Raw genomic sequence first — 9443 nt, 5'->3', positions numbered from 1 at the left:
ATCAGTAATTCAATAAAGATTGTATTTTTTGTCACTATTGAAGCCCCAAAAATTAGTCCAGTAAAGAAAGAATTTGCATTAGTCGTCTATCTCTAGACATTCAAGAACACTGAAAGACATGAGGTGAGGGTGACTCTACCAGTAGTGCTTTTCTACTCTTACACAAAATGGTGCTGTGGCTTAGTTGATTCAAGCGCCTGTCTTGTAAACAGGAGATCCTGAAATCGAATCTCAGCAGTGCCTTCTTTTCATAGCCTCTTACAGAAGTTTCTATCTTAAACAATGTACTTTCCTTTTAAAAATACTATAAAGTCAAACTTGTCTTTCTCATATCTATTCCTTAGATAGTGCAATGGAGAGATTCTAAATCTGTGTTGTCTAAGTACTCAAAAGGAAGAAGATGTCAGCCAATGTAGGATGGCATCAAGCATGCCAAATGAAAACAGTGGGTTTACTTTTGCCAGACTGAAATGTTAGAAAAGTTTGATAGCAGCCTTTTTGAACAGGAAATGCTGGAAATATTCACTGCTTGGGCTGAAACAGATAATTTAGAGTTTCAACATTGGAGATGAAGATTACTTCAACAAGTATGGGATTCAAAAACCATGCATGCAGAGCACAATGGATTAGTAGTCATACGCCATAACCACTCGGCAGCTCGTCTACAGGAAGAGTCTGTAGCCAGATGATGTGATCTAATGAGGATTTTGACAAGTCTGTGCAATTTCACTAAAGATTGTGTATGAGCTTCTGGCAAAGTGGCTCTTATCATATCTACAACAGTGGATTATGTCAAGAGTTGGACAAGCTCCAACTTTATCAAAGATTAACCAAAGTTTAGGGTTTTAATATCAGTAATTCAAGAAAGATTGTATTTTTTGTCACTATTAAAGCCCTGAAAATTAGTCCAGTAAAGAAAGAATTTGCATAAGTCGTCTATCTCTAGACATTCAAGGACACTGAAAGACATGAGGTGAGGGCGACTCTACCAGTAGTGCTTTTCTACTCTTACACAAAGTGGTGCTGTGGCTTAGTTGGTTAAAGCGCCTGTCTCGTAAACAGGAGATCCTGAGTTCGAATCTAAGCAGTGCCTTCTTTTCATAGCCTCAGTACTGAAGTTTCTATGTTTAACAGTGTACTTTCCTTGTAAAAATACTATAAAGTCAAACTTGTCTTTCTCATATCTCTTCCTTAGATAGTGCAATGGAGAGATTCTAAATCTGTGTTGTCAAAGTACTCAAAAGGAAGAAGATGTCAGCCAATGTAGGATGGCATCAAGCATGCCAAATGAAAACAGTGGGTTTACTTTTGCCAGACTGAAATGTTAGAAAAGTTTGATAGCAGCCTTTTTGAACAGGAAATGCTGGAAATATTCACTGCTTGGGCTGAAACAGATAATTTAGAGTTTCAACATTGGAGATGAAGATTACTTCAACAAGTATGGGATTCAAAAACCATGCATGCAGAGCACAATGGATTAGTAGTCATACGCCATAACCACTCGGCAGCTCGTCTACAGGAAGAGTCTGTAGCCAGATGATGTGATCTAATGAGGATTTTGACAAGTCTGTGCAATTTCACTAAAGATTGTGTATGAGCTTCTGGCAAAGTGGCTCTTATCATATCTACAACAGTGGATTATGTCAAGAGTTGGACAAGCTCCAACTTTATCAAAGATTAACCAAAGTTTAGGGTTTTAATATCAGTAATTCAAGAAAGATTGTATTTTTTGTCACTATTAAAGCCCTAAAAATTAGTCCAGTAAAGAAAGAATTTGCATAAGTCGTCTATCTCTAGACATTCAAGGACACTGAAAGACATGAGGTGAGGGCGACTCTACCAGTAGTGCTTTTCTACTCTTACACAAAGTGGTGCTGTGGCTTAGTTGGTTAAAGCGCCTGTCTCGTAAACCGGAGATCATGAGTTCGAATCTAAGCAGTGCCTTCTTTTCATAGCCTCAGTACAGAAGTTTCTATCTTAAACAATGTACTTTCCTTTTAAAAATACTATAAAGTCAAACTTGTCTTTCTCATATCCCTTCCTTAGATAGTGCAATGGAGAGATTCTAAATCTGTGTTGTCAAAGTACTCAAAAGGAAGAAGATGTCAGCCAATGTAGGATGGCATCAAGCATGCCAAATGAAAACAGTGGGTTTACTTTTGCCAGACTGAAATGTTAGAAAAGTTTGATAGCAGCCTTTTTGAACAGGAAATGCTGGAAATATTCACTGCTTGGGCTGAAACAGATAATTTAGAGTTTCAACATTGGAGATGAAGATTACTTCAACAAGTATGGGATTCAAAAACCATGCATGCAGAGCACAATGGATTAGTAGTCATACGCCATAACCACTCGGCAGCTCGTCTACAGGAAGAGTCTGTAGCCAGATGATGTGATCTAATGAGGATTTTGACAAGTCTGTGCAATTTCACTAAAGATTGTGTATGAGCTTCTGGCAAAGTGGCTCTTATCATATCTACAACAGTGGATTATGTCAAGAGTTGGACAAGCTCCAACTTTATCAAAGATTAACCAAAGTTTAGGGTTTTAATATCAGTAATTCAAGAAAGATTGTATTTTTTGTCACTATTAAAGCCCTAAAAATTAGTCCAGTAAAGAAAGAATTTGCATAAGTCGTCTATCTCTAGACATTCAAGGACACTGAAAGACATGAGGTGAGGGCGACTCTACCAGTAGTGCTTTTCTACTCTTACACAAAGTGGTGCTGTGGCTTAGTTGGTTAAAGCGCCTGTCTCGTAAACCGGAGATCATGAGTTCGAATCTAAGCAGTGCCTTCTTTTCATAGCCTCAGTACAGAAGTTTCTATCTTAAACAATGTACTTTCCTTTTAAAAATACTATAAAGTCAAACTTGTCTTTCTCATATCCCTTCCTTAGATAGTGCAATGGAGAGATTCTAAATCTGTGTTGTCAAAGTACTCAAAAGGAAGAAGATGTCAGCCAATGTAGGATGGCATCAAGCATGCCAAATGAAAACAGTGGGTTTACTTTTGCCAGACTGAAATGTTAGAAAAGTTTGATAGCAGCCTTTTTGAACAGGAAATGCTGGAAATATTCACTGCTTGGGCTGAAACAGATAATTTAGAGTTTCAACATTGGAGATGAAGATTACTTCAACAAGTATGGGATTCAAAAACCATGCATGCAGAGCACAATGGATTAGTAGTCATACGCCATAACCACTCGGCAGCTCGTCTACAGGAAGAGTCTGTAGCCAGATGATGTGATCTAATGAGGATTTTGACAAGTCTGTGCAATTTCACTAAAGATTGTGTATGAGCTTCTGGCAAAGTGGCTCTTATCATATCTACAACAGTGGATTATGTCAAGAGTTGGACAAGCTCCAACTTTATCAAAGATTAACCAAAGTTTAGGGTTTTAATATCAGTAATTCAAGAAAGATTGTATTTTTTGTCACTATTAAAGCCCTAAAAATTAGTCCAGTAAAGAAAGAATTTGCATAAGTCGTCTATCTCTAGACATTCAAGGACACTGAAAGACATGAGGTGAGGGCGACTCTACCAGTAGTGCTTTTCTACTCTTACACAAAGTGGTGCTGTGGCTTAGTTGGTTAAAGCGCCTGTCTCGTAAACCGGAGATCATGAGTTCGAATCTAAGCAGTGCCTTCTTTTCATAGCCTCAGTACAGAAGTTTCTATCTTAAACAATGTACTTTCCTTTTAAAAATACTATAAAGTCAAACTTGTCTTTCTCATATCCCTTCCTTAGATAGTGCAATGGAGAGATTCTAAATCTGTGTTGTCAAAGTACTCAAAAGGAAGAAGATGTCAGCCAATGTAGGATGGCATCAAGCATGCCAAATGAAAACAGTGGGTTTACTTTTGCCAGACTGAAATGTTAGAAAAGTTTGATAGCAGCCTTTTTGAACAGGAAATGCTGGAAATATTCACTGCTTGGGCTGAAACAGATAATTTAGAGTTTCAACATTGGAGATGAAGATTACTTCAACAAGTATGGGATTCAAAAACCATGCATGCAGAGCACAATGGATTAGTAGTCATACGCCATAACCACTCGGCAGCTCGTCTACAGGAAGAGTCTGTAGCCAGATGATGTGATCTAATGAGGATTTTGACAAGTCTGTGCAATTTCACTAAAGATTGTGTATGAGCTTCTGGCAAAGTGGCTCTTATCATATCTACAACAGTGGATTATGTCAAGAGTTGGACAAGCTCCAACTTTATCAAAGATTAACCAAAGTTTAGGGTTTTAATATCAGTAATTCAAGAAAGATTGTATTTTTTGTCACTATTAAAGCCCTAAAAATTAGTCCAGTAAAGAAAGAATTTGCATAAGTCGTCTATCTCTAGACATTCAAGGACACTGAAAGACATGAGGTGAGGGCGACTCTACCAGTAGTGCTTTTCTACTCTTACACAAAGTGGTGCTGTGGCTTAGTTGGTTAAAGCGCCTGTCTCGTAAACCGGAGATCATGAGTTCGAATCTAAGCAGTGCCTTCTTTTCATAGCCTCAGTACAGAAGTTTCTATCTTAAACAATGTACTTTCCTTTTAAAAATACTATAAAGTCAAACTTGTCTTTCTCATATCCCTTCCTTAGATAGTGCAATGGAGAGATTCTAAATCTGTGTTGTCAAAGTACTCAAAAGGAAGAAGATGTCAGCCAATGTAGGATGGCATCAAGCATGCCAAATGAAAACAGTGGGTTTACTTTTGCCAGACTGAAATGTTAGAAAAGTTTGATAGCAGCCTTTTTGAACAGGAAATGCTGGAAATATTCACTGCTTGGGCTGAAACAGATAATTTAGAGTTTCAACATTGGAGATGAAGATTACTTCAACAAGTATGGGATTCAAAAACCATGCATGCAGAGCACAATGGATTAGTAGTCATACGCCATAACCACTCGGCAGCTCGTCTACAGGAAGAGTCTGTAGCCAGATGATGTGATCTAATGAGGATTTTGACAAGTCTGTGCAATTTCACTAAAGATTGTGTATGAGCTTCTGGCAAAGTGGCTCTTATCATATCTACAACAGTGGATTATGTCAAGAGTTGGACAAGCTCCAACTTTATCAAAGATTAACCAAAGTTTAGGGTTTTAATATCAGTAATTCAAGAAAGATTGTATTTTTTGTCACTATTAAAGCCCTAAAAATTAGTCCAGTAAAGAAAGAATTTGCATAAGTCGTCTATCTCTAGACATTCAAGGACACTGAAAGACATGAGGTGAGGGCGACTCTACCAGTAGTGCTTTTCTACTCTTACACAAAGTGGTGCTGTGGCTTAGTTGGTTAAAGCGCCTCTCTCGTAAACCGGAGATCATGAGTTCGAATCTAAGCAGTGCCTTCTTTTCATAGCCTCAGTACAGAAGTTTCTATCTTAAACAATGTACTTTCCTTTTAAAAATACTATAAAGTCAAACTTGTCTTTCTCATATCCCTTCCTTAGATAGTGCAATGGAGAGATTCTAAATCTGTTTTGTCAAAGTACTCAAAAGGAAGAAGATGTCAGCCAATGTAGGATGGCATCAAGCATGCCAAATGAAAACAGTGGGTTTACTTTTGCCAGACTGAAATGTTAGAAAAGTTTGATAGCAGCCTTCTTGAACAGGAAATGCTGGAAATACTCACTGCTTGGGCTGAAAAAGATAATTTAGAGTTTCAACATTGGAGATGAAGGTAACTTCAACAAGTATGGGATTCAAAAACCATGCATGCAGAGCACAATGGATTAGTAGTCATACGCCATAACCACTCAGCAGCTCGTCTACAGGAAGAGTCTGTAGCCAGATGATGTGATCTAATGAGGATTTTGACAAGTCTGTGCAATTTCACTAAAGATTGTGTATGAGCTTCTGGCAAAATGGCTCTTATCATATCTACAACAGTGGATTATGTCAAGAGTTGGACAAGCTCAAACTTTATCAGAGATTAACCAAAATTTAGGGTTTTAATATCAGTAATTCAATAAAGATTGTATTTTTTGTCACTATTGAAGCCCTAAAAATTAGTCCAGTAAAGAAAGAATTTGCATTAGTCGTCTATCTCTAGACATTCAAGAACACTGAAAGACATGAGGTGAGTGTGACTCTACCAGTAGTGCTTTTCTACTCTTACACAAAATGGGGTTGTGGCTTAGTTGGTTAAAGCGCCTGTCTTGTAAACAGGAGATCCTGAGATCGAATCTCAGCAGTGCCTTCTTTTCATAGCCTCTTACAGAAGTTTCTATCTTAAACAATGTAATTTCCTTTTAAAAATACTATAAAGTCAAACTTGTCTTTCTCATATCCATTCCTTAGATAGTGCAATGGAGAGATTCTAAATCTGTGTTGTCTAAGTACTCAAAAGGAAGAAGATGTCAGCCAATGTAGGATGGCATCAAGCATGCCAAATGAAAACAGTGGGTTTACTTTTGCCAGACTGAAATGTTAGAAAAGTTTGATAGCAGCCTTTTTGAACAGGAAATGCTGGAAATATTCACTGCTTGGGCTGAAACAGATAATTTAGAGTTTCAACATTGGAGATGAAGATTACTTCAACAAGTATGGGATTCAAAAACCATGCATGCAGAGCACAATGGATTAGTAGTCATACGCCATAACCACTCGGCAGCTCGTCTACAGGAAGAGTCTGTAGCCAGATGATGTGATCTAATGAGGATTTTGACAAGTCTGTGCAATTTCACTAAAGATTGTGTATGAGCTTCTGGCAAAGTGGCTCTTATCATATCTACAACAGTGGATTATGTCAAGAGTTGGACAAGCTCCAACTTTATCAAAGATTAACCAAAGTTTAGGGTTTTAATATCAGTAATTCAAGAAAGATTGTATTTTTTTGTCACTATTAAAGCCCTAAAAATTAGTCCAGTAAAGAAAGAATTTGCATAAGTCGTCTATCTCTAGACATTCAAGGACACTGAAAGACATGAGGTGAGGGCGACTCTACCAGTAGTGCTTTTCTACTCTTACACAAAGTGGTGCTGTGGCTTAGTTGGTTAAAGCGCCTGTCTCGTAAACCGGAGATCATGAGTTCGAATCTAAGCAGTGCCTTCTTTTCATAGCCTCAGTACAGAAGTTTCTATCTTAAACAATGTACTTTCCTTTTAAAAATACTATAAAGTCAAACTTGTCTTTCTCATATCCCTTCCTTAGATAGTGCAATGGAGAGATTCTAAATCTGTGTTGTCAAAGTACTCAAAAGGAAGAAGATGTCAGCCAATGTAGGATGGCATCAAGCATGCCAAATGAAAACAGTGGGTTTACTTTTGCCAGACTGAAATGTTAGAAAAGTTTGATAGCAGCCTTCTTGAACAGGAAATGCTGGAAATACTCACTGCTTGGGCTGAAAAAGATAATTTAGAGTTTCAACATTGGAGATGAAGGTAACTTCAACAAGTATGGGATTCAAAAACCATGCATGCAGAGCACAATGGATTAGTAGTCATACGCCATAACCACTCAGCAGCTCGTCTACAGGAAGAGTCTGTAGCCAGATGATGTGATCTAATGAGGATTTTGACAAGTCTTTGCAATTTCACTAAAGATTGTGTATGAGCTTCTGGCAAAATGGCTCTTATCATATCTACAACAGTGGATTATGTCAAGAGTTGGACAAGCTCAAACTTTATCAGAGATTAACCAAAATTTAGGGTTTTAATATCAGTAATTCAATAAAGATTGTATTTTTTGTCACTATTGAAGCCCTAAAAATTAGTCCAGTAAAGAAAGAATTTGCATTAGTCGTCTATCTCTAGACATTCAAGAACACTGAAAGACATGAGGTGAGGGTGACTCTACCAGTAGTGCTTTTCTACTCTTACACAAAATGGGGCTGTGGCTTAGTTGGTTAAAGCGCCTGTCTTGTAAACAGGAGATCCTGAGATCGAATCTCAGCAGTGCCTTCTTTTCATAGCCTCTTACAGAAGTTTCTATCTTAAACAATGTAATTTCCTTTTAAAAATACTATAAAGTCAAACTTGTCTTTCTCATATCCATTCCTTAGATAGTGCAATGGAGAGATTCTAAATCTGTGTTGTCTAAGTACTCAAAAGGAAGAAGATGTCAGCCAATGTAGGATGGCATCAAGCATGCCAAATGAAAACAGTGGGTTTACTTTTGCCAGACTGAAATGTTAGAAAAGTTTGATAGCAGCCTTTTTGAACAGGAAATGCTGGAAATATTCACTGCTTGGGCTGAAACAGATAATTTAGAGTTTCAACATTGGAGATGAAGATTACTTCAACAAGTATGGGATTCAAAAACCATGCATGCAGAGCACAATGGATTAGTAGTCATACGCCATAACCACTCGGCAGCTCGTCTACAGGAAGAGTCTGTAGCCAGATGATGTGATCTAATGAGGATTTTGACAAGTCTGTGCAGTTTCACTAAAGATTGTGTATGAGCTTCTGGCAAAGTGGCTCTTATCATATCTACAACAGTGGATTATGTCAAGAGTTGGACAAGCTCCAACTTTATCAAAGATTAACCAAAGTTTAGGGTTTTAATATCAGTAATTCAAGAAAGATTGTATTTTTTGTCACTATTAAAGCCCTAAAAATTAGTCCAGTAAAGAAAGAATTTGCATAAGTCGTCTATCTCTAGACATTCAAGGACACTGAAAGACATGAGGTGAGGGCGACTCTACCAGTAGTGCTTTTCTACTCTTACACAAATTGGTGCTGTGGCTTAGTTGGTTAAAGCGCCTGTCTCGTAAACAGGAGATCCTGAGTTCGAATCTAAGCAGTGCCTTCTTTTCATAGCCTCAGTACTGAAGTTTCTATGTTTAACAGTGTACTTTCCTTGTAAAAATACTATAAAGTCAAACTTGTCTTTCTCATATCCGTTCCTTAGATAGTGCAATGGAGAGATTCTAAATCTGTGTTGTCAAAGTACTCAAAAGGAAGAAGATGTCAGCCAATGTAGGATGGCATCAAGCATGCCAAATGAAAACAGTGGGTTTACTTTTGCCAGACTGAAATGTTAGAAAAGTTTGATAGCAGCCTTTTTGAACAGGAAATGCTGGAAATATTCACTGCTTGGGCTGAAACAGATAATTTAGAGTTTCAACATTGGAGATGAAGATTACTTCAACAAGTATGGGATTCAAAAACCATGCATGCAGAGCACAATGGATTAGTAGTCATATGCCATAACCACTCGGCAGCTCGTCTACAGGAAGAGTCTGTAGCCAGATGATGTGATCTAATGAGGATTTTGACAAGTCTGTGCAATTTCACTAAAGATTGTGTATGAGCTTCTGGCAAAGTGGCTCTTATCATATCTACAACAGTGGATTATGTCAAGAGTTGGACAAGCTCCAACTTTATCAAAGATTAACCAAAGTTTAGGGTTTTAATATCAGTAATTCAAGAAAGATTGTATTTTTTGTCACTATTAAAGCCCTAAAAATTAGTCCAGTAAAGAAAGAATTTGCATAAGTC

General features: G+C 37.7%; 2 non-coding genes across 2 annotated transcripts; both read left to right on the top strand.

Moving 5' to 3' along the window:
- Positions 1-1019: 1019 nt before the first annotated feature.
- On the top strand, positions 1020-1093 carry TRNAT-CGU (transfer RNA threonine (anticodon CGU)). The gene has a single exon. It is a non-coding gene; the product is annotated as a tRNA-Thr (tRNA).
- A 7584-nt stretch (positions 1094-8677) lies between these two features.
- TRNAT-CGU (transfer RNA threonine (anticodon CGU)) lies at positions 8678-8751 on the top strand. Its single transcript has one exon. It is a non-coding gene; the product is annotated as a tRNA-Thr (tRNA).
- Positions 8752-9443: the final 692 nt, after the last annotated feature.

This window comes from Anomaloglossus baeobatrachus, unplaced genomic scaffold (genome assembly GCF_048569485.1).
Source record: "Anomaloglossus baeobatrachus isolate aAnoBae1 unplaced genomic scaffold, aAnoBae1.hap1 Scaffold_4714, whole genome shotgun sequence".
NCBI classification, from domain to species: Eukaryota; Metazoa; Chordata; class Amphibia; order Anura; family Aromobatidae; genus Anomaloglossus; species Anomaloglossus baeobatrachus.
This window is presented reverse-complemented; position numbering and strand designations above follow the sequence as displayed.